Here is a 27,485-nt window from a genome sequence, read left to right as displayed (position 1 = left end):
AAGGAATTTTCATTATCTACAGTCTATAGCTGCGCTATTTTATAATTTTGGTTTTCGAAATTGCGGAAGAGAGAAGACCATCACCAACATAAAATTGGTGCCCAGCGACCCCTAAAACCTTCATAGTAATGGTTATTGACTGATTTTGTATGATTATAGCATAAAACTCCGGGCGACGGGTTCTATCCTGGGCACCAGGTACTTTAAAGACCATCACCGTCATGAAATTCATGTTCAGCAACCCCCAAAATTCCCCGAGTAATGGTTTTAAATGATTTGTAATAATTATAACATAAAACTCCAGACGACGAGTTCCACTTTGGGCACCAGGTACCTTGGAGACCATCGAACGCATGAAATTATTTTTCAGCGACCCCAAAAATCCTCAGAGTAATGGTTATTGACTGATTTTTAATGATTATAACATAAAACTCCAGGCGACGAGATCCACCGTGGGCACCAGGTACACAGGTGACCATCGACCACATGAAACACTTGTTCAGCGACCCCCAAAACCCTCAGAGTAATGGTTATTGACTGATTTTGAATGAATTTAACATAAAACTCAGGCGACGAGTTCCACCCTGGGCACCAGGTATCTTGGAGACCATCGCCAACACTAAATTCGTGGCCGGCGACCGCAAAAACCCCCCGTGTAATGGATATTGACTGATTTTTAATAATTATAACGTAAATCTCTAGGCGACCAGTTCCACCGTGGGCACCAGGTACCTTGGAGACCATCGCCGATATGAAATTCGTGCTCAGCGTTCCCCAAAACCTCCGATTATAAAAATTCAACTCATTTCCATCAATATTGCCCGAGTTCTAAATTTTTCATTTTCACCTATTCGAGATGCACTTTTAAAATGCATTTGCTTATGCACAAAAATTTTTGCCCTAGATGGATTTAGTTCACAAAGTTGTCTGACACTCTCTCTAATAAAATGCAAAAAGTTGCATGACGATTCACCTTACTGCACAAAATTCCTAGGTTTAATGCTTCGTTGCTTCGTCTAAATAAGGATTTTCTCAGGGCAATCGAAGATCCAGGTAGCAGACTACTTTTTAAGTTATTGTAAATCTTTAAGAAGAAAACCTACCTGTTTCCTGCCTAGAGTTCGCGTCAGTTTTTTAATTATTAACAATTTAGTGCAAAAAACGCAATTTTTTCGATTTTTTGCACACGATTAAAAAGCTAAATAGTTGACATAAAATTACAAAATTTGATTTTTTAGAACACTGAAAAAGCTTCAAAATACCTACCGATTTTTGAATGTTAAAAGTCAATTTGTTGCTTCGCAAATTGCAAAATATATCAAAATCGATATTTGTTAATAACTTTTACTAAATTTAACTTAGAATTTTAAGGTTTCACCCAAAGTTTGGTATTTTGGTACTTAACAAACCCTCAAAATTTGAGATCAATCCATTAATTAGTTTAAAAGTTAACTTAAGTTAAGTTTGTTTTTCCCAGAAACCTTTATTTTGCAGAAAATAATAAACATTGGGCAATTCTGAGTATGCCAAATTAAAGTAGAAGAGTGATAGTATCAAAATGAATTAAAAAAAGATAAAAAACTTAATTAATATACCTAGTCAAAAACCCTAATGCCAAATTTTTGAAATTTTGTAGTTTATAAACCTTTAGAACAAGTTCAAAAATATTTAGTCCAGAAAGCCACTGCGCATCCGCTAGGAAAAATATTCTAATTCGGATTTTTTGCACAATCTTACTCAAAAAGGACTCCTTTTAACAAATTTTCATGTTGCCAGGACCAAAAGGTGGTCAAAAATTTTTTAAACGTTTTTTTTTATCCTAAAATTATTTTTTTTACATGGAAAAAAGTTTTTTTAGGTTTTTTGGATCATTCCAAACAGAAAATGTCTTTAGTGACTTTTTTCTAAAAATGGTAGTTTTTGACATATAAGCGATTAAAAATTGAAAAATTGGGAAATCAGCCATTTTTAACCCTCAAAAACTATGTGAAAAACTGAAAATTTTAATGTTGCCAAGGTAGGTAGATATTCTATAAACATCGATTGATGAAATCCCAAAGAGTTTTTTGCACTACAATATTCAAAACTCCTTTGTTTTTTAATTGCTAATCAAGCGTGCGCGACACTATTTTCCACCGACAGTATGGTGCAAATGGTCGATTTTTATTTTTAAGTTATGATATTGTGGCATATATGGTATACTAGTGACGTCATCCGTCTGGGCGTGATGACGTAATCGATGATTTTTTTAAATGAGAATAGGGATCGTGTGGTAGCTCATTTGAAAGGTTCTTCAATTCTCTATCCAATAATGTAAACATTTACATAATTATTTATACAGTGTGTCCTTCTACTTCTTTTTTTGTCAAATAATTTAATTTAATAAAAATTTTTTGGACACCCTGTATAAATAATTATGTAAGTGTTTATACTACGGAATAGAGAATTGAATAACCTTTCAAATGAGCTAGCACACGACCCCTATTCTTATGTAAAAAAATCATCGATTACGTCATCACGTCCTGATGGATGACGTCACTAGTATACCATATATGCCACAATATCATAACTTAAAAATACAAATCGACTGGTTTCGGGATTTTTCCTTAAAGTCGCCGGTTTACGAAACAACGAATTTATTCCTTTCATTTGCACCATACTGTCGGTGGAAAATAGTGTCGCGCACACTTGATTAGCAATTAAAAAACAAAGGAGTTTTGAATATTGTATTGCAAAAACCTCTTCGGGATTTCATCAATCGATGTTTAAAGAATATCTACCTATCTTGGCAACATTCAAATTTTTAGTTTTTCACCTAGTTTTTGAGGGTTAAAAATGGCCGATTTTGCAATTTTTCTATTTTTAATCGCTTATATGTCAAAAACTATCATTTTTAGAGAAAAGTCACTAAAGAGCTTTTCTGTTTGGAATGATCCAAAAACCTAAAAAAACTTTTTTCCATGCAAAAAAAATAATTTTAGGAAAAAAACAAAAAAAAACGTTTAAAAAATTTTTAACCACCTTTTGGTCCTGGCAACATGCAAATTTGTTAAAAGGAGTCCTTTTTGAGTAAGATTGTGCAAAAAATCCGAATTAGAATATTTTTCCTAGCGGATGCGCAGTGGCTTTCTGGATTACTACCGATTTTTGAATGTTAAAAGTCAATTTGTTGCTTCGCAAATTGCAAAATAAATCAAAATCGATATTTGTTAATAACTTTTACTAAACTTAACTTAGAATTTTAACGTTTCACCCAAAGTTTGGTATTTTCGTACTTAACAAACCCTCCAAATTTGAGATCAATCCATTAATTAGTTTAAAAGTTATTCTATTTGTTTATCCCAGAAACCTTTATTTTGCAATAACATACAGAAAATAATAAACATTGGGCAATTCTGAGTATAATGAGGTCCTGAGTCAGGATCCTGTTAACCGAGATACGATAGTACCAAGCGGCGCCGCTAGGAGGAGCACTCCAATCAATGCGTCTCAGAATACTTTAACGAAACGTGGTTATTTTGTACTCTAAACCGAGTAAGGTATGAAAAAGAAAATAAAATAATCGTTTTCGTTTTGATTCAATTCGAGTCTCTTGCCATCCTCTGACACCGTGTTTCGGGGTCTCTACCCCTTATCAAAGAGGCTATGCAAGTAGACTTGCCACATTCTGAGTATGCCAAATTAAAGTAGAAGAGTGATAGTATCAAAATGAATTAAAAAAAGATAAAAAACTTAATTAATATACCTAGTCAAAAACCCTAATGCCAAATTTTTGAAATTTTGTAGTTTATAAACATTTAGAACAAGTTCAAAAATATTGTCCGTAGAAACAATCTTTTTATATGTTCGAAAAGCTAGTATTTTAACACAAATTTTAAACTAAAAAAATTTAGCATGTGTTCATTTGGGACAAAGTTAGCCATGTGTTTTTTTAATTCACAGCTAATTTGTTTATAATAGTCAAGGAATCTCATTAATGCCATTTTAAAGATTGGGATTTTTATTTTTTGTTAAAAAATTTTCACAAATATTGTACCTTCACAGCACCCTCAACGATTTTTCAAAAATGTAGTTCAAACTACAAACACCGAGTTAAAATACCGAAATATCAATTTCAAACTAATACAAATTTCTGTATATCCGGATCAACTCAATGGATTTTGATCTTTCTCATTTTAATTTGTATGTAATTTCTACGTACATTACAAATATGTAATTTGTTTATAAATTTATTAATTAATAAACAGTAATTTGTTTAAATAATTCTTAATTTTGTCCATCGAATGTACACTAGATTTTTTTTCTATTCGAAATAGATTGAAAAAAAATATTGGGATGGCCGGTAAATGAGCTCGAATTGCCCGTTGCCAGATCAAATTTAGCGTCGTAATCACTACAACTACATAAACCATTTCGGGAATAATCGTTAATTGTATTATACTTTTGTAGCTTAATAACTTCTAAACGGCTTATCCGATTTTGATCACTAAATATGAGTTTGAAACGTATTGACAAGTAGTATCTGATGCATCTAAGGTCACGTATGATAACTGAAGCTATTACAGGAATTATTGAGCTTGAAAAACCGTTTTCCCATAGGAAATAGATTTGATCATATTTATGAAGCCTATAACTTAAAAATTAGAATTTTCCTGGATATGAGGTACACATCGTTAGATTCGTCTAGAGTCCTTCTACAGACGCTCAGTTATTGGCGCAGTTCGTATGTTGAAATTTTGAGTAATTGTCGAAAAACCCAAATTTTCAAAATTTAGTTCTTCAGATTTTCGGCTATACTGAGCCGTCTGTATGTCTGATCCTGACGGCTTATACACTGTTTGAAAGCATAACTCAACACTATTCATTTGGTGTATTTGCGATTCCCCTGTCTCTTCTTGAACCGAAGATATACCCCAAAAAAATATGCGGTTTTGTACCTACTAAGTCCTATAGCTGGCTTATGGGTGGTCAAAAGTCACAAACTACACCGGTTCTGAATCGGCCCTCGCCCCCTCTTCAAACACAGAAAAAAATTCAAATCGGTGTATTTTTCCCACATACATATACATATCCACAAACATTTTCCCCTTTTTAAATAAAAATTGAGTCATACTTCTGAGCTCGGTAACTTTTGACTGGTATAACCGATTTTCAAAATTAGACATGCATTGGAAAGGTAATGATCAGTACTATCAGAAGCCGCAAAGGTTGGACTTAAATTTTCGAAATTTTTGGGAGTTTTGGGGACGACAACGAAAAACAGACCCTAAATAGGCCGTAAAATCCACAGCCTTGGACCAAAATGGATAGTTGACATATGGATGGGTGAGTCTTTTCCTGAACTTTAAGATGAGAGTTGGCTTAATTTCAATTCAGTCAGATTTAGAAAATCGGAAATTTCGTGTAGGTATATATAGTGTCGCGTGTCGTGACCAGTCAAAATACCCCGGTCAGAACATCCTCGTCAAAAAAGCCCCGTCAAAATAGCCCGGACACAAAATAGCCTCGACAAAATAGTCCGCAAACAAAATAGCCCCGACAAAATAGATCGCACACAAAATAGCCCCGGCTAAAGGAGTCTCTTAGAAAACACCTCCAATAAAAAGTTTTAGGTACCTTTTACCGGAGTACCATTTATTTTAAATTACTATTCTAATTGGGAAATAAGCCATAATTTACTTAAAAAAATATTTTATTAACGTTTCGACTTCAACTTCGGACGTCGTTGTCAAAATACAAAATATTAATAAATTAAACAAAAATGTTGTTGCTCAGTAAAAAAATGTTGTTGCTCTTCTAATAATTTAATTTAATCTGACTCATTCATATCTGCAATTCAGACGTACAGTATGGTGCAAATGGAGAAATAAATTCGTTATTTCGCAAACCCGCGACGTTGACGAAAAATCCTGAAATACATCGATTTTTATTTTTAAATTACGATATTCTGTTATATATGTCATACTAGTGACGTCGTCCATCTGGGCGTGATGACGTAATCGATGATTTTTTAAATGAAAATAGGGGTCGTGTGCTAGCTCATTTGAAAGGTTATTTAATTCTCTATTTAGTAATATAAATAATTACATAGTAATTTATACAAGGTGTCCAGAAACTTTTTTTAATTTAAATTATTAAAAAAAATGAAGAATGTATGTAATTTATTTATTTTAAAAAATGTTTATATCACAAATAAACATTGATTTTCGCTTAAATTAAATGTTCAAACTTCCAAGAGGCAGAGAAGACAGGACTCGAGTTCTCTGAAAAGACCATTTTTATTTAATGTGGTTAAGATAAACATCTGAATAGAGGATAATTACCATTTCTGAAAAAATGTATTTTTAAGGGATTATTTCATGATGAATTCTGAAGGGAGCTTTTTGTCGGGGCTATTTTGTCGGCGGGCTATTATTCCGCGGCTATTTTTTCTGCAGGCAACTACCGTTCTCTGGTAATTGGGTAGAAGCTCACAACAATCAAAAACAAGGTACATGTTAGTTTACAAACAAATGCTGGAACAAGTATGGTAGTATACCTAGTCTAGAGATATGGGGCTGTACTAGTGAAAATAACAACTATGCTTACATTCACCGATCGCAGCAGATGAGGAACGTAGTCAATGCTGCGTGGTATATTTACACCTTGTTTACTTATCACTGTACTATTTCAGCCTTTTAGATGCATCAGATACAGCTTGTCCGAAGGTAAGATGTTAATCACATCCATTCGTATATCGATGTTTAATGCACAACCTTGAAGATGTCTTTTATTCATGTGGTTTCTGGTCTTCCTAGTTTTCGTTTTTCTGTGGAGGTCCATTCTAATACTCTTTTGGGAATCTTCTTTCCACCATTCATGTAACGTGTCCATACTATACTAATTGTCAGTGGAGTGCTGGCCATATAAATGAATCGGTGCAATCACCGAGAGGCCGCGGCCTCTTGGGGCCGGTCAAATAGGTTTTCACAAAAATTTTTAGATGTAACAAAAAATATTTTTTTAATTTCTAATCGGATGCTAATTTTGCTAATAATATTAATAAAACATTTAAAAAATCAAATTTTTTTTATTGTGAAATACAGTTTAAGTAAATGAGAAGATTATAGTCTATATACATAAATATATTGCTACAGATAATATTATTTATTTTCATACATACAAGTATATTTATGGTTTTCCAATTTCCTTCAAACATGTATGTACTCTGCAGAATTAAAAAATGGAAAAACGTCTTGCTCATTTTTGACCGAATTATTGAAAGTATCTAAACACGATTTGATCAAGACAAATCAAATCGTTTTATGATGATATAATCATTCTATATCCTAGAAATTTTGATACAATAAAAAAATGGTATACCTTTGATAGCATTTAAATCATTTACTGAACAATTAAGAAAGTTTTATCCTACCTTATCTGCGATTGCAATTAGAGAAGAACTCATGGATTTTGCTGATAAATGGAGTGTATTAAAATAGGATTTTGCAAAATACTGAGATTATACAAGATGGAGTTAATGATGAATATGTTCAGCCTACAGAAAATATGCAGGATGATATTATTAATCCAAGTGATATTGAACATGAAGTAACAAATGAAAATGTTGATATCGTAAAAACCTCACCTCCGTGTGGTACTAAAAAGTGTAAAGATTGTATGTATAGTCACGCTGTTACGCTGTTTTGCAAATTACATACAACTTATATCAGTGCGTGCTTATCCAAATCTAAATAGTATAATGTAAAGCATTTATTAACTCTTTCAGTGACACAAGTATCTTAAGAATCTATCTAGTTAAGAAGTACTTTAACACAAGATCACTTTTATGTTAATGGCTATAGAAAAATAAGCTTTGTGTGAGCTTAAAAATGATGAAATAATCGACCAATTTGCTCAAAAATCTATTTTAATGCGGAGATTATTGATCGAGAGTTAAGTAATCATTTTATAAAATAATTCCAAAAGAATATTTGGATTATTGCGTTATATTACCATTTTCAATATTGTGAAATTAAAGTATTTGTACTCTCTTTTATAATTGATTTACTAAAATGCAACTTAATACACATAATTAAAAAATTCTCAATTTTATTTTACTTGTACCTTAATTACATCAAATTCATATTATATTGAATTAGGGAATTATGGTTACTGCCTTACTGCATACAATAATGTCATAAATGTCAATTATTATTTGTAAGATTTATTATTCTTAAATGAAAAAATATAGCAAATAAAGAAAAAAATCATTGAATTCAAAATTTTATGTTTGATTCAAAAATAATTTATATTTTTGTTTTTTTTGTTTTTTTAAATACCGAATAAAACATCCTGATAATAGAAGGTAAAATGAGGATGGGAGGTCGCTTTTCTATAAAATCACCGGGCCGCTTGAAAAGTTCCAGCACGCAACTGCTAGTTGTTGTCTAATATCGTCGTTGTTTATGTATTCTAGTCTAGATCTTCTTGCTGACTTTCTCCAAAAATCCATCTCAGTGGCTAGTAATTTCTCGTTGCAGTTTTGGTTAATTGCCAGAATTTAATAAGTTTGACAATAAACCAGACGTCAGAAGTCTGACAATACACATCCCCACATCCGTTCAGTCCATAAAATACTCGTGCTCCTTAAGGAAAAGGGCAAAGACTCTCATTGGATTAGATTTGCTTGTATTTGACGTATTCAAGCCTTGATTTTATTCTTATCTTATTTATGTCTTATGTATGTATTATTAGTATGTATTAGTTTATGTATTAAGTATTATGTATATTTTGTCTTCTATGTACTCAGGGTCTCCAAGTTACCCAGTGTGGAACTTGTCGCCTGGAGTATTATGTTATAATCATTCAAAATCGGTCAATACCCATTACTCGGGGGGTTTTGGGGGCCACTGCCACGAATTTCATGACGGCGATAGTCTCCAAAATACCTGATGCCCAGGGTGGAACTTGTCGCCTGGAGTATTATGTTATAATCATTCAAAATCGGTCAATAACCATTACTCGGGGGGTTTTGGGGGTCACTGAGCACGAATTTCATGACGGCGATGGTCTCCAAGGTACCTGGTGCCCAGGGTGAAACTCGTCGCCTGGAGTATTATGTTATAATCATTCAAAATCGGTCAATAACCATTACTCGGGGGATTTTGGGGGTCACTGAGCACGAATTTCATGACGGCGATGGTCTCCAAGGTACCTGGTGTCCAGGGTGAAACTCGTCGCCTGGAGTTTTATGTTATAATCATTCAAAATTAGTCAATTACCATTACTCGTGGGTTTTGGGGTGGCTGAGCATGAACTTTATGACGGCGATGGTTTCCGAGGTACCTGGTGCCCAGGGTAGAACTCGTCGTATAAAAGTTGTTGATGTAATTACAATAAGACTTACACAGCGACTCATTATGACAGTTGACGAAAACGCTCAGTGTAACTAAAGTATTATAATATTATGCTACAACAACTGATGAATTATTTGATATAATTCATAATGCCAATTTAGCAATTTGGCATGGTGGACTCAATCCTACGGTTTCCGAAATAAATAAACTTTATTGTAATGTAACTAACGAATCAATAATGGTGCAATATATGGGACTTCTGTGTAGTGTCAGAAGAAGAGTAATAACCCAAGAAAAGGTTTGGTTTAAAAGACAATTTTGCATTAAAAAATTTAATTTACGCGCTCAAATCGATTTGATTGATATGCAGTCACAAAATTATAATTATAATGATTTTGGATTTTTAATGGTATATCAAAACCATCTTACGAAATTTATAATCTTGAAACTTTTAAAAGCGAAAAAGGCTGAAAAATTGCACTAAACTTGTTGGAAATCTACTCAACGTTTGGTGCACCTCTTATTTTACATTCTGATAATCGACGAGAATTCGTTAACTCTGTTATAACTGAATTACACACTATGCGACCGGAAGTAAAAATTTTTCACGGAAAAATCAGACAGAGCCAAAGTCAGGGGTCAGTTATATAATTAACAAAGAAATAGAAGAAATATTAGGGAAATGGATGGATGAAAATCAAACTACAGTTTGATTTTCAGTTTGCATTTTTATTTGAAAATATTATTCATTTAATAAAAGATAAGAAAACAACTCTCAGACAGGGTGCAACGGAATATAGCATTTTAGGGAATCAAAGTTACAAGCGTTGCATATGCAAAGGTGGTTGTAAAAATAATAAGTGTGCATGTCGTGCAAACAATAAAATTTGTAATTCAAAATGTTCACTATCTTGTTAAGAGGATGGGTACGTATTTTCGGCTGCAATGCTATTCAAATGGGGATTCATTTTTTTCGAATCCTGAGAAAACTAATAAGTATTTTTGAAAAATTTAAACGCAGAATGAAAGATTACGTTATTAGCGAGGGCCGAAAGTCCCTGAGAACTTCTATAATGTTTATTTTAATAAGTTACAGGGGTGAAAAACTAAGAGAAAATTTAGTGTGATTTTTAATTTCAAAAATCTCATTCAAAATAATATTTTTATTTATTCTAAGGAACTTTCGGCCCTCGGTAATAATTTAGTCTTTCATTTTGCGTTTAAATTTTTCAAAAGTATTTATTAGTTTTTTCAGGATTCGAAAAAAATGAACACAATGTCCGTGGTAATATTTTCCAAATCTATCTTTGTCTTACAACGCACTCAGTCGAATAGACTATTGTCAGCATATTGTCAGTGACAATCAGTGACAGTTTTAAATATTTGACATGGCATCGGGAATATTTTGAGTTGTGTATTAAATAATATTAATATATAGTGTATTTGATAAATAATTGATTTAAGACGTAAACTTAATAAAAAGTTATTTATTGTGTATTATTTGGGGAAATCCAAGCAGAGAATACATCAGGATAATAATATTCTGTGATCCAATTATTTTGTTGTTAAAGATGTTCAAAATTGTAAGCGTTCCATAGTAACAATATATTATTAAAAAATCACTTTAACACTTTTCCTATTTTCTAGATTGAGTATTAGTTTTTGTTTTACTTATAAATTATTACAATCACTGAATACATAGTTGGTGAAAAAATTTTAACATTTATTAACTGAATTAATAATTTGCAATTATACAAATAGCAGTTATCCAAGAACATTCAAAAGCCATCTCTTTAAGTCAATGATGACATTTTCCAGTAGAATGACATTCTATATAGTGTTACGTTTTTTTTTAGGAAATATTACGCGAATTGACTTTTAATTATTATTAAATAAATAAAGACTTACTTGAAATTGTTTATTTATAACACTTACAATTAACACTTATTTAACAACAATATCTAATTTATTTTACACTTTCTAACATTTAATTTATTTACAAATACGACTTATCTACTTTACAAATACATACATTTCAGCAACCCGATCAAACAATAAAACAATATATCGCGTCGAATATATTAACTGACTGACTGCTGCTTAAAAATCATCCGCTTATATAGATACGGCTCTGCTTCGAGAACAGTCAGGAAGGCCTGAGGCGGGTCCACGCCTATCATCGGGGAAACTTCTGGATTAGCGGAGACAATACTCGTCGATGACGTGTCGCTGTTGTTTGTTGACTACTAGGGGCAGGGCCGGCCTCAGTTAGAAATTCGTCACATTGCCCCCTCCTTAAAAGATGGTTCCTCCTGGAACCTTGTCAGGACTGGAACTGGATGCTGGTATCGGCAACTGGACCCTCTTTTACAACTCCCAGTTGTATAAAAGTGACAGGGGACGGTCTTCTTTCCGCACCAGTAACTATGCGGATTGCAACAGACTAACACCTGGACCTCGGTGTCTTGGAAAATTTCTTCTACCATATTTCGGATAACTCTCCAGTCTAATTGGCTGCATTCTAACTTTGGTATGGCTAACTTTTGCACGTCGGACTCCAACACGTGCTCTCTCAATTGAATTAATGCATCCCATACATCTTGGTAGGTAGGTTGGTCACGGACAGTGTCTTTTGTTACCAGATAGAATAGGTAACGTGATGCATCTTGGAGTTTCAATGCTTTGCCAGGAGCTGGCAGTTGGCATTGAAGTTCTGCAACTCGACCAAACTTCCTTCGGAAGGCGGATGCCAATCCTCGTGCGTCTTTGATACTGGCCGGGATGGTATGGGCCAGCGAATAGTCATCGGGAAGTGCGAGAAGATCTCGCTTTTCTTCAGTGGTAATACCATGTCTTGCTTTACCGGTACCTCCGTAGGCACCCATGAACTCTTCAAAGGTAAGGTCAGGTATTTCTCGAACTTGGTTGACTTCCGCTTCTTCATCTACGTCGTGGTCTCCCTCGTACGGCGCCAACCGGTTATGGTGGACTATCATCGGCTTTCCCCTAGGAATCTTGCTTATTCGGTAGATAACGTCATTGATTTTCTTGACAATGAGGTACGGACCTTCCCAGAACTGCTGCAACTTGGGAGAGCAACCTGTTCGCTTCTTTGGATTATAAAGCCAGACTTTGTCGTTCTCCTTGAAACATCCCTTCTCAGCTTGGGTATCGTATCGTTTCTTCATTCGGTCGCTAGCGATCTGAAGATTAGAACGGACCAACTCATGTATATCGTCCATTCTTCTTCGTAATTCATTCACGTAATCCTCACCAGCAACATCTTCTCCAGGTCGACATCCAAACTCTAGATCACAGGGTAGACGCATCTCACGTCGAAATAGGACTTTTGCTGGTGTTTGGCCAGTTGATTCATTAACAGCAGATCTATAGGCCATTGCGAAGAACGGAAGGTACTGGTCCCAGTCTCGTTGATGATTGGACACCATCTTTGTCAAATACTTGCCGACTGTCCTATTCATACGCTCCACCATTCCATCCGATTGCGGGTGATAGGCCGTGGTTCTTGTCTTCTTCATGCCTAGTTTATCACAGATTCCTTGAAATAGATCACTCTCAAAGTTCCTTCCTTGGTCACTATGGATCTCCAGAGGTACTCCAAATCGGCTGATGCAGTCTTTGATTAACACATCTGCAATAGTGGCGGCCTTCTGGTCTGGAATTGCGTAGATCTCCACCCACTTCGTGAAGTAATCCATTACCACCAACATGTATTTGCATCCATTGTCACTTTCTGGAAATGGCCCGGCAATATCCAAAGCTATTCTTTCAAACGGACTTCCAACATTGTACTGTCTCATAGGAGCCTTTCTTTTCCGGTAGGGTCCGTTACTTGTAGCACAGGTAGTACATTTCTTACACCAGTCCTTCACATCGTCGGAACTATTCATCCAATAAAATCGTTCCCGAATTCTCTGAAGGGTCTTCTTTACACCAAAATACCCTCCTGATGGACTGTCGTGTAACTGACTAAGTACTTCGGCTACTCTGCTCTTTGGAATCACCAACTGTGTTCTTCTCACCGAACCATCATCATTTTCTATTACTCGTTTAAGCAAGCTGTCTTCCAAGATAAATGAGTCCCACTGGGCCCAATACGTCTTAACTACTGAGCCTAGGCTTGATATTTCTTGCCAAGATGGTCGACGATTTTCTTCTTTCCATTTTCGAATCTTTTGTAAAACTGGATCTTTTTCTTGTTCTTCCTTGATCTTGGTAGGCGTCCACTCGTCGTTGACCACTGTTGTTCTTAGTACTGCTGCTTCCTTCGACTCTGTTTTGTTGCAATGGGAACATTCTGCTGAACACGGTCTTCTAGATAGAGAATCAGCGTTTCTGTGGCTAACTCCGGCCCGATGCTCGATCTTGAAATCATATTTTGAAGTCGTTCAATCCATCTGGCTATCTGACCCTCTGGATTCTTAAACTGCATTAACCATTTAAGGGCGGCATGGTCGGTTCGGATTAGAAACTTCCTTCCGTAGAGGTATTGATAGAAGTGTTCCACTGATTTTACTACTGCTAGAAGTTCTCTTCTCGTGACGCAATAATTTCGTTCAGGTTTTGAAAGCACTTTACTAAAATATCCAAGGACTCGTTCCTGTCCTCCTTGGATCTGCGACAGCACTCCTCCAATTCCCACATTACTTGCATCCGTATCTAAGATGAATTCTCCTTCTGGCAGTGGATACCCTAATATTGGCGCTGTAATTAAATGCCTCTTCAAAGTTTCAAAGGCCGTTTGGCAGTTTCCATCCCAGCAATAATCTCTTGCTTCCTCTGTAAGTCGCGTTAATGGCTTAGCGATATCTGCAAACTTCTTAATGAACCTCCGGTAGTAAGTACATAGTCCCAGAAAACTTCTCACTTGATGTTTATCAGTTGGTTCAGGCCATTCCTTAATGGAATCGATTTTTCCTTTGTCCACGGCCACTCCTTCTTTGCTGACTATATGGCCTAAATAATTGACTTTACTTTGAAATAGCTGGCATTTCTTGGGATTTAACATTAACTGGGCAGCTTTAAGTCGATTAAAAACGTCTTCTAAATTCTTCAGGTGGTCTTCAAACGTCTCCCCCAAAACGATTATGTCGTCTAAATACACCAGGAATGTTTTCCAAGATAACCCTCCCAACACATTTTCCATCAGCCTCTCAAATGTCGTAGGAGTATTACAGAGTCCAAACGGCATAACGTTGAATTCCCATAATCCAGATCCTGTCGTAAAGGCCGTCTTCTCTTTGTCCACTGGATCCATTTCTACCTGCCAATATCCAGACTTCAAGTCCAACGTAGAAAACAATTTACTTCCAGCTAATGTGTCCAACGTGTCGTCGATCCGAGGCAGAGGATAACTATCTTTCTTGGTAACATTGTTCAACAAACGGTAGTCCACACAGAACCTCGTAGTTCCATCTTTCTTCTTGACCAGGACCACCGGAGAGACCCATGGGCTCGTAGAAGTTTCTATCACCCCGTCTTTCTTCATTTCTTGAACAATCCTTTCAGCTTCCTCTCTCTTCGCCTGTGGTAATCGTCGAGCTGATTGACGAATTGGCCTAGCGGTACCAGTGTCAATTTTATGTTTGACAACTGTCGTTCTTCCTGTCTTTCCTCCTTTCGGTACGAATATGTCACGATATTGCCTAAGAAATTCCCTTAATTTCCTTTTCTCCACTTGATTCAGAGATTGGCCTGCAACTGCAACCATTTGGTCGAACTTGTCGTTGGAATTATCTGATGTTGTTGTCTGACGGATTATGGACGTCACGGGTACACAAGTTCCTACTTTTGTCTCCTTCTTGATGGTCACCGGGTAGTCATTGACATTAATCAATCTCACGGGAATTTCTTTAGCAGAAGTAACCAATTCCTTTCCAATTATGATTCCTCGGCCAACCTCCTCATCGTGGTTCCATGGCTCCATCATAACAGGCGTTCCTTCTTCTACATTTCCCTGTAGCCGCGCTACGATGATCGTTTCACTCCTCGCAGGCACAACTGTATCTTCTTTAATGGCTGCTAGCACAGTTCTGTCATCATGTGGATGAAGAAATACCTCCTCGTTGCCAACTTTGATTACCCTATTCTTAAAATCCAATTGAAATCCATGCAAATTCATTACGTCCATTCCTAATATAACATCTTCTTCGATGTCTGCAACTATGACAGTATGGACGAACTTTTCTGCTCCAATCCCTAATTGTATCTGGATTTCTCCATGGGTGTTGGCGTTTTCACCTGTGGCAGTCCGCAGTCGCAACCTCGTTGGTAAGAGTTTCTTACGGCTGTTTAAAACTGACGGTCGTATAATGGTCCTGGTCGCTCCGGTATCCACCAACAATGTATACTTTTTACCATTTATTTCTCCATCCACATATACACTATCTTCACGACATTTCAAAGAAGCTATTAGTATGAGAGGGTCTTTGGAAAAGTTGCGGGTCGAAGCTGCCCCCCTAAGGCCGACCCGTTCTAGTTTTCCTGCTGGTGAGTCTCTTGACTGTTATTGTACCTAGGGTACTTACATGAACTCCGTACGTGTCCCATTTCCCCACAATTCCAGCACCTTATGGTCTTTGTTTTCTTGGATGCAATGTCTTTCATCATATTAACAAGCTGGTCAAGTTTGTCCTCATCCTGTTCCTCTTTCACAGTCCTCACTTTACTGTACCCACCAGAGGCCTGGGTAGCTGATTCGTATTCGAGGGCGGCAGACAAGACATCGACCAGCGTCTTGTGACGAGCTAATCGCAGTGTTCTTTGCATTTCATGATCACGAAGGCCATCAATAAATGTTTGAACAGCCAACTTTTCCATCATGTCTTCGGGAGCTGTTGGATATGCATATCGTACCAACCTGGCAATATCGACCTCGTATTCTTGAAGAGCTTCATCTTTCTTTTGTCTTCGATTTTTAAACTGCGACTGATAGACATGCTCTAAATGTTCGTGCCCGTATCGCATATTCAGTCTCTTTTTAAGCTGCTCGAAGTCATCTGTCTCCTCTACGGCTATGGTCTGGAGGACATCCAAAGCGTCGCCTCGAAGAGCAATAGTGAGGTTTACAGCCTTTTCTTTTTCGGACCATCCGTTCGCTCTGGCCGCCGATTCGAACTGTTTCATGTAGTTGTTCCATGATGACTTTCCGTCGAAATTTGGCAGCTTAACACGAGCATGACCCACACTCCCTTCAGCTATCGACCGTGGCTCCAATTTGTATTTGGTTTCATCATCTTTAATATCTGTTAAGATGGGTTCCATCCCTTTGTCTACTTTTTCCGTTTCCTTCATTTTCTTTTCTATTTCCTTGATCTTTTCTTCAAAAGTAGATTTTATGGACGATATCTTGTCGTCAAAATCCGAAGTGACCCTAGAGATCTCGTTAGTCATTTTGCTGTCAAGGGATGAAATATCACCCGAAACTTTCTTCTCTAACGATGCAATGTCTGTCGAAACTTTCAAAACATCCGAGGAAACTTGGGAAATTTCACCAGAAACCTTTTTCTCTAACGATGTGATCTCTGTTGAAACTTTGTTCTCCAGCGATGTAATGTCTGTCGAAACTTGGGAGATTTCACTAGAAACTTTGCTCTCTAACGATGTAATGTCTGTCGAAACTTTAGAAACATCGGAGGAAACTTTAGAAACATCGGAGGAAACTTTCGAAATCGACGAGATCACAGCAGCATGCTTGTCTTCAAACAAATAGGTTTCTGGATCTTGACCCTCTTCTTGAAGAGCGTTCTTTAGACGTTCGACTAGATCAGCCTTTTTCCCAGTAGTGTCCATGTCTCTCTCTTCTAACTGGTTGCGGAGCTCCTTAACGATCAATTCAGTGATTTTCTTATGTTGTGAAGACATTGTCACACACTTTATTTATTACGATTTATATTTTATTTATTTTTAAAAGTTCCACACTCTATTTAAACCGAAAATTTACGTTAAATTTATGTATTTCAAGTATCCTCACTTCTGCACCATTTTGTTACGTTTTTTTTTAGGAAATATTACGCGAATTGACTTTTAATTATTATTAAATAAATAAAGACTTACTTGAAATTGTTTATTTATAACACTTACAATTAACACTTATTTAACAACAATATCTAATTTATTTTACACTTTCTAACGTTTAATTTATTTACAAATACGACTTATCTACTTTACAAATACATACATTTCAGCAACCCGATCAAACAATAAAACAATATATCGCGTCGAATATATTAACTGACTGACTGCTGCTTAAAAATCATCCGCTTATATAGATACGGCTCTGCTTCGAGAACAGTCAGGAAGGCCTGAGGCGGGTCCACGCCTATCATCGGGGAAACTTCTGGATTAGCGGAGACAATACTCGTCGATGACGTGTCGCTGTTGTTTGTTGACTACTAGGGGCAGGGCCGGCCTCAGTTAGAAATTCGTCACAATAGTAATGTTTACATATCCATACCAGTGTGAATTTTACTACACGTAATTTGTCGTGTAAAGACAGAAAAAGTAGGGAAAGCCGTAAAATATTTTGCGAATTATGTACCGATGGCCTTAAAATAAAAATGATTATTCTTCAAAAGTTGTTTTAAATAAAAATAATTACATCATGGATAGTAGATAGGCAAAGCGGTTTCTGGCGCAACCCCTAAATCGCAACCCTTAAATATTAATAAATGCCAAACGGCTTAACGTAGGATGACGTGTGACGTATCGTTGGAAAGGGGATGAAAAAGGGGGTTGAACTCAGTATGTGGCGTGCGCATCGGAATATGCCAAAAGGGCATTACGTCATATCTTCTTTTCTATTGGTCCGATTTTGACGTAAGAGGGCTCGTCGGAACGGGGAGGAGGTAACGAATAAGTTGAGACAAAAAACAAAGATGGCGGCAGTGCCAAAAGGGCATTACGTCATATCTTCTTTTCTATTGGTCCGATTTTGACGTAAGAGGGCTCGTTGGAACGTGGAGGGGGTAACGAATAAGTTGAGACAAAAAACAAAGATGGCGGCAGTGCCAAAACGGCATTACAGCATATCTTTGTTGCTATTGGTCTGATTTTGACGTATGGGGTGTCAAATAAAAGCGGTGACGACACAGAAGCCAACTGTCAATTCTTCTTCTTCTTTTCGTTTGTCAATTCTTCTTCTTTTCCGTATAGTGCCTAACAGAACGTGACATTCGACATCTTTGTTGTCATTGGTCCGATTTTGACGTATGGGGTGTCAAATGAAAGCGGTAACGACACAGAAGCCAACTGTCAATTCTTCTTCTGTTAACGTTCAATATTAACTGTCAATTCTTCTTCTTTTCCGTATAGTGCCTAACAGAACGTGACATTTGACGTATGACGTGACATTTATATGACATTGTTCAGTTTTCCGTCCGACATTTGACGCAGAACGTGGCATTTGGCGTAGGACGTGAATCACGTGAAATTCGACGCAGAACGTGACATTTGACGTAGATATGTGACATTCGACGTAGGACGTGAATGACGTGAAATTCGACGCAGAACGTGAATGACGTGACGTGAATGACGTGACATGTGACGTAGGACGTAAATGACGTGACGTGAATGACGTGAAATTCGACGCAGAACGTGACATTTGAACGTGAATGAGTGACGTGAATGACGTGACGTGAATGACGTGTCGTGAATGACGTGAAATTCGACGCAGAACGTGACATTTGAACGTGAATGAGTGACGTGAATGACGTGACGTGAATGACGTGTCGTGAATGACGTGACCTGAATGACGTGAAATTCGACGCAGAACGTGAATGACGTGACGTGAATGACGTGACATGTGACGTAGGACGTGACATTTGAACGTGAATGACGTGACATTCGACTTGCTATCTTCTGCTACCGTCTGCTAATCTCTATTACCTTCTGCTTCGCTCTGCTACACTCTGCTGACCCCTTATACCGCTCTGTGATCGTCTGTGCCTTCGTGAAATTCGACGCAGAACGTGAATGACGTGACGTGAATGACGTGACATTTGACGTAGGACGTGTCGGTTGACGAAGGACGTGACATTTGACGTGAAACATTAAACGTGACCTATTATCGGTTCGATTGTGACGTATGAGGTGTCAAATACGCAAGCCCAACATCAACTGCTCGTCACCAGCCTACTTATTATTGTTCTTTCAAATAAACTAGTCAAATGTCCACTATTATACAGAAGTCTTCCATTCTTTCGTCTATAAGTAATTTTTTTGATCAACACGGTATATACAAGTACTAATATTTTCACACACTAGAGTAATTCCAACGAAAATTTCTAATCTGGACTTTTAAAATTTCCTTATTTTATAACTTCTATTTCACGAATAAATTCGTGAGCCACCCCGTATATACAAATACTAATATTTTTCATACATTACAATTAAAATAGGTAAATAAATGCACAAGAAATGTCGTTAAAGAAGGAAACTGTATATGTGAATCATTTCCAATAACAAAGTAGTTTAAACAAGGATGTTGTCTGCCTCCGACTTTATTCAAAATATATTCAATCATAGCTAGAGCAGTGGAGGAAACAATTATCCGGAATGGGAATAGACAGAGGCGGTGGTAAATATCTAGCAACCTTGTTTTTCGCAGATGATCAGGTAGTCGTAGCGAATGATGAAGAAGACAGACTATATGTTTAGAAGAATACATAAAGAATATGAAAAATGAGACCTCAATATGAATATGTCAAAGACAGAGTATCTTTATAATAGGATCCTGGACACCCATATAAAAAGCATGGAAAACGGAAAGTTTACCGTGGACAGTAAAGTCCTTTGTGAACATTTAAGTCAAACTTGGACAAAAATTCAATACAAATTAAATGGGGTCAATTATTTGTTACACATTATGCAGTCCAGGTTGGACTGGACTATTCTAAACAAAATTTCTAAGATAGTCGCATTCAGAAAGTGTTTTTGTGTTAGGAAATAAAATATCAAGATGTTACTTATTATTTATTAAAGATATTACAATAGTTCCAGTAATTTTAAGATAGTTTTTCTTTGCAGCTCTGCCTTTTTATTTAAACCTAAATTCATTAGTTCAGTAATAATTTTACGTTTCTGAAGCATTTTTTCTTTGTATGATTTTCGTATGGCCATCCCACGTTCAGTTTTGTAAAATTGTCTTCTCTTTTCATTGGCTTCATCTTTTCTGCTAATACCTTCCTCACCTCTTTCACACTTGCAGGTTGATTTTACGTGTAGTTCATGCACTGAAGCATATTTTTCTAGATTGCTGACGCCTCTGCTGGCTAGGGTAGAAATTTCATTACGTATACTTGGACAGAATTTTCCTCTCGAATGTAACCACTCTAATTTAAATACACTTCTCTCGTAATGGGAGTGAGGTTTACCTAAAAGTCCATCTCCATCTCGACGAAGGGGTTTTTGACCATCAGCACATGCAATGTATCTTAAAACACCAACACAATGATCCAAACAAATAATTTTTCTAAATGTAGTTTTTGGATGTAGTCTTTTCCCTGCACGTTGTATTTTCTTCTTGTAAGCCAACATTGTAGATCCATTTGTAAAGTGAATTAATGAATGCAGATGTTCGTGTGCAGTACTTCCGTCGTCTGCTACTAAATGACAACGGCAAATGGAATACCATTTTACATTAGGAGCACATGCTAGCAGAGAAAAGTCACTCTCATTTAAGAGTAAATGATACCATTCTCTTGGTGACTCTTCGTAATCCTTTGCCATGTCCGCTGGCGAAAGAGCTTTAATGCCACTGACACTCAAAAGAGCCAGATAGTCACTTTTTGACAAAATAGACATATTTTAACTGGCTATTTAATAACAAAGAACTGAATTCTCAAAACTGTCTCACTAGACTAAGAGTCCTTACGAAGTTGTTAAATTTATCTACCAGTACAGCCTCCCCCACCCTAACTGATTATTTCACGCATGCGCTATTACCATGGTCAAAGTCTCGTTGAATTTGCTGATATTCAGAAAACGTGACGTCACGCTCAGATTTTTTTATTTCACGCATGTGCCATTAACAGTGGCAAAGTTCAAAAGATCGTTGTCTAGAATTGCTACTAACGATGAGAATCCAACAATTTGACTTGCTGTTCTGGCACACCCCCTAAATCGCACCACCACGTTAGGTTAGGTCAGGGTAGCAGAGCGTCACAGCATGTTTTAGCGTTACCCACAACATTCTCTGCTACCCTCTGCTACCCTGACCTAACCTAACGTGGTGGTGCGATTTAGGGGGTGTGCCAGAACAGCAAGTCAAATTGTTGGATTCTCATCGTTAGTAGCAATTCTAGACAACGATCTTTTGAACTTTGCCACTGTTAATGGCACATGCGTGAAATAAAAAAATCTGAGCGTGACGTCACGTTTTCTGAATATCAGCAAATTCAACGAGACTTTGACCATGGTAATAGCGCATGCGTGAAATAATCAGTTAGGGTGGGGGAGGCTGTACTGGTAGATAAATTTAACAACTTCGTAAGGACTCTTAGTCTAGTGAGACAGTTTTGAGAATTCAGTTCTTTGTTATTAAATAGCCAGTTAAAATATGTCTATTTTGTCAAAAAGTGACTATCTGGCTCTTTTGAGTGTCAGTGGCATTAAAGCTCTTTCGCCAGCGGACATGGCAAAGGATTACGAAGAGTCACCAAGAGAATGGTATCATTTACTCTTAAATGAGAGTGACTTTTCTCTGCTAGCATGTGCTCCTAATGTAAAATGGTATTCCATTTGCCGTTGTCATTTAGTAGCAGACGACGGAAGTACTGCACACGAACATCTGCATTCATTAATTCACTTTACAAATGGATCTACAATGTTGGCTTACAAGAAGAAAATACAACGTGCAGGGAAAAGACTACATCCAAAAACTACATTTAGAAAAATTATTTGTTTGGATCATTGTGTTGGTGTTTTAAGATACATTGCATGTGCTGATGGTCAAAAACCCCTTCGTCGAGATGGAGATGGACTTTTAGGTAAACCTCACTCCCATTACGAGAGAAGTGTATTTAAATTAGAGTGGTTACATTCGAGAGGAAAATTCTGTCCAAGTATACGTAATGAAATTTCTACCCTAGCCAGCAGAGGCGTCAGCAATCTAGAAAAATATGCTTCAGTGCATGAACTACACGTAAAATCAACCTGCAAGTGTGAAAGAGGTGAGGAAGGTATTAGCAGAAAAGATGAAGCCAATGAAAAGAGAAGACAATTTTACAAAACTGAACGTGGGATGGCCATACGAAAATCATACAAAGAAAAAATGCTTCAGAAACGTAAAATTATTACTGAACTAATGAATTTAGGTTTAAATAAAAAGGCAGAGCTGCAAAGAAAAACTATCTTAAAATTACTGGAACTATTGTAATATCTTTAATAAATAATAAGTAACATCTTGATATTTTATTTCCTAACACAAAAACACTTTCTGAATGCGACTATCTTAGAAATTTTGTTTAGAATAGTCCAGTCCAACCTGGACTGCATAATGTGTAACAAATAATTGACCCCATTTAATTTGTATTGAATTTTTGTCCAAGTTTGACTTAAATGTTCACAAAGGACTTTACTGTCCACGGTAAACTTTCCGTTTTCCATGCTTTTTATATGGGTGTCCAGGATCCTATTATAAAGATACTCTGTCTTTGACATATTCATATTGAGGTCTCATTTTTCATATTCTTTATGTATTCTTCTAAACATATAGTCTGTCTTCTTCATCATTCGCTACGACTACCTGATCATCTGCGAAAAACAAGGTTGCTAGATATTTACCACCGCCTCTGTCTATTCCCATTCCGGATAATTGTTTCCTCCACTGCTCTAGCTATGATTGAATATATTTTGAATAAAGTCGGAGGCAGACAACATCCTTGTTTAAACTACTTTGTTATTGGAAATGATTCACATATACAGTTTCCTTCTTTAACGACATTCCTTGTGCATTTATTTACCTATTTTAATTGTAATGTATGAAAAATATTAGTATTTGTATATACGGGGTGGCTCACGAATTTATTCGTGAAATAGAAGAGTAGATAGGCAAAGCGGTTTCTGGCGCAACCCCTAAATCGCAACCCTTAAATATTAATAAATGCCAAACGGCTTAACGTAGGATGACGTGTGACGTATCGTTGGAAAGGGGATGAAAAAGGGGGTTGAACTCAGTATGTGGCGTGCGCATCGGAATATGCCAAAAGGGCATTACGTCATATCTTCTTTTCTATTGGTCCGATTTTGACGTAAGAGGGCTCGTCGGAACGGGGAGGAGGTAACGAATAAGTTGAGACAAAAAACAAAGATGGCGGCAGTGCCAAAAGGGCATTACGTCATATCTTCTTTTCTATTGGTCCGATTTTGACGTAAGAGGGCTCGTTGGAACGTGGAGGGGGTAACGAATAAGTTGAGACAAAAAACAAAGATGGCGGCAGTGCCAAAACGGCATTACAGCATATCTTTGTTGCTATTGGTCTGATTTTGACGTATGGGGTGTCAAATAAAAGCGGTGACGACACAGAAGCCAACTGTCAATTCTTCTTCTTCTTTTCGTTTGTCAATTCTTCTTCTTTTCCGTATAGTGCCTAACAGAACGTGACATTCGACATCTTTGTTGTCATTGGTCCGATTTTGACGTATGGGGTGTCAAATGAAAGCGGTAACGACACAGAAGCCAACTGTCAATTCTTCTTCTGTTAACGTTCAATATTAACTGTCAATTCTTCTTCTTTTCCGTATAGTGCCTAACAGAACGTGACATTTGACGTATGACGTGACATTTATATGACATTGTTCAGTTTTCCGTCCGACATTTGACGCAGAACGTGGCATTTGGCGTAGGACGTGAATCACGTGAAATTCGACGCAGAACGTGACATTTGACGTAGATATGTGACATTCGACGTAGGACGTGAATGACGTGAAATTCGACGCAGAACGTGAATGACGTGACGTGAATGACGTGACATGTGACGTAGGACGTAAATGACGTGACGTGAATGACGTGAAATTCGACGCAGAACGTGACATTTGAACGTGAATGAGTGACGTGAATGACGTGACGTGAATGACGTGTCGTGAATGACGTGAAATTCGACGCAGAACGTGACATTTGAACGTGAATGAGTGACGTGAATGACGTGACGTGAATGACGTGTCGTGAATGACGTGACCTGAATGACGTGAAATTCGACGCAGAACGTGAATGACGTGACGTGAATGACGTGACATGTGACGTAGGACGTGACATTTGAACGTGAATGACGTGACATTCGACTTGCTATCTTCTGCTACCGTCTGCTAATCTCTATTACCTTCTGCTTCGCTCTGCTACACTCTGCTGACCCCTTATACCGCTCTGTGATCGTCTGTGCCTTCGTGAAATTCGACGCAGAACGTGAATGACGTGACGTGAATGACGTGACATTTGACGTAGGACGTGTCGGTTGACGAAGGACGTGACATTTGACGTGAAACATTAAACGTGACCTATTATCGGTTCGATTGTGACGTATGAGGTGTCAAATACGCAAGCCCAACATCAACTGCTCGTCACCAGCCTACTTATTATTGTTCTTTCAAATAAACTAGTCAAATGTCCACTATTATACAGAAGTCTTCCATTCTTTCGTCTATAAGTAATTTTTTTGATCAACACGGTATATACAAGTACTAATATTTTCACACACTAGAGTAATTCCAACGAAAATTTCTAATCTGGACTTTTAAAATTTCCTTATTTTATAACTTCTATTCCACGAATAAATTCGTGAGCCACCCCGTATATACAAATACTAATATTTTTCATACATTACAATTAAAATAGGTAAATAAATGCACAAGAAATGTCGTTAAAGAAGGAAACTGTATATGTGAATCATTTCCAATAACAAAGTAGTTTAAACAAGGATGTTGTCTGCCTCCGACTTTATTCAAAATATATTCAATCATAGCTAGAGCAGTGGAGGAAACAATTATCCGGAATGGGAATAGACAGAGGCGGTGGTAAATATCTAGCAACCTTGTTTTTCGCAGATGATCAGGTAGTCGTAGCGAATGATGAAGAAGACAGACTATATGTTTAGAAGAATACATAAAGAATATGAAAAATGAGACCTCAATATGAATATGTCAAAGACAGAGTATCTTTATAATAGGATCCTGGACACCCATATAAAAAGCATGGAAAACGGAAAGTTTACCGTGGACAGTAAAGTCCTTTGTGAACATTTAAGTCAAACTTGGACAAAAATTCAATACAAATTAAATGGGGTCAATTATTTGTTACACATTATGCAGTCCAGGTTGGACTGGACTATTCTAAACAAAATTTCTAAGATAGTCGCATTCAGAAAGTGTTTTTGTGTTAGGAAATAAAATATCAAGATGTTACTTATTATTTATTAAAGATATTACAATAGTTCCAGTAATTTTAAGATAGTTTTTCTTTGCAGCTCTGCCTTTTTATTTAAACCTAAATTCATTAGTTCAGTAATAATTTTACGTTTCTGAAGCATTTTTTCTTTGTATGATTTTCGTATGGCCATCCCACGTTCAGTTTTGTAAAATTGTCTTCTCTTTTCATTGGCTTCATCTTTTCTTCTAATACCTTCCTCACCTCTTTCACACTTGCAGGTTGATTTTACGTGTAGTTCATGCACTGAAGCATATTTTTCTAGATTGCTGACGCCTCTGCTGGCTAGGGTAGAAATTTCATTACGTATACTTGGACAGAATTTTCCTCTCGAATGTAACCACTCTAATTTAAATACACTTCTCTCGTAATGGGAGTGAGGTTTACCTAAAAGTCCATCTCCATCTCGACGAAGGGGTTTTTGACCATCAGCACATGCAATGTATCTTAAAACACCAACACAATGATCCAAACAAATAATTTTTCTAAATGTAGTTTTTGGATGTAGTCTTTTCCCTGCACGTTGTATTTTCTTCTTGTAAGCCAACATTGTAGATCCATTTGTAAAGTGAATTAATGAATGCAGATGTTCGTGTGCAGTACTTCCGTCGTCTGCTACTAAATGACAACGGCAAATGGAATACCATTTTACATTAGGAGCACATGCTAGCAGAGAAAAGTCACTCTCATTTAAGAGTAAATGATACCATTCTCTTGGTGACTCTTCGTAATCCTTTGCCATGTCCGCTGGCGAAAGAGCTTTAATGCCACTGACACTCAAAAGAGCCAGATAGTCACTTTTTGACAAAATAGACATATTTTAACTGGCTATTTAATAACAAAGAACTGAATTCTCAAAACTGTCTCACTAGACTAAGAGTCCTTACGAAGTTGTTAAATTTATCTACCAGTACAGCCTCCCCCACCCTAACTGATTATTTCACGCATGCGCTATTACCATGGTCAAAGTCTCGTTGAATTTGCTGATATTCAGAAAACGTGACGTCACGCTCAGATTTTTTTATTTCACGCATGTGCCATTAACAGTGGCAAAGTTCAAAAGATCGTTGTCTAGAATTGCTACTAACGATGAGAATCCAACAATTTGACTTGCTGTTCTGGCACACCCCCTAAATCGCACCACCACGTTAGGTTAGGTCAGGGTAGCAGAGCGTCACAGCATGTTTTAGCGTTACCCACAACATTCTCTGCTACCCTCTGCTACCCTGACCTAACCTAACGTGGTGGTGCGATTTAGGGGGTGTGCCAGAACAGCAAGTCAAATTGTTGGATTCTCATCGTTAGTAGCAATTCTAGACAACGATCTTTTGAACTTTGCCACTGTTAATGGCACATGCGTGAAATAAAAAAATCTGAGCGTGACGTCACGTTTTCTGAATATCAGCAAATTCAACGAGACTTTGACCATGGTAATAGCGCATGCGTGAAATAATCAGTTAGGGTGGGGGAGGCTGTACTGGTAGATAAATTTAACAACTTCGTAAGGACTCTTAGTCTAGTGAGACAGTTTTGAGAATTCAGTTCTTTGTTATTAAATAGCCAGTTAAAATATGTCTATTTTGTCAAAAAGTGACTATCTGGCTCTTTTGAGTGTCAGTGGCATTAAAGCTCTTTCGCCAGCGGACATGGCAAAGGATTACGAAGAGTCACCAAGAGAATGGTATCATTTACTCTTAAATGAGAGTGAC

The sequence above is a fragment of the Diabrotica virgifera genome, chromosome 4, assembly GCF_917563875.1.
Source record: "Diabrotica virgifera virgifera chromosome 4, PGI_DIABVI_V3a".
In the NCBI taxonomy this organism is placed as follows: Eukaryota; Metazoa; Arthropoda; class Insecta; order Coleoptera; family Chrysomelidae; genus Diabrotica; species Diabrotica virgifera.
This window is presented reverse-complemented; position numbering follows the sequence as displayed.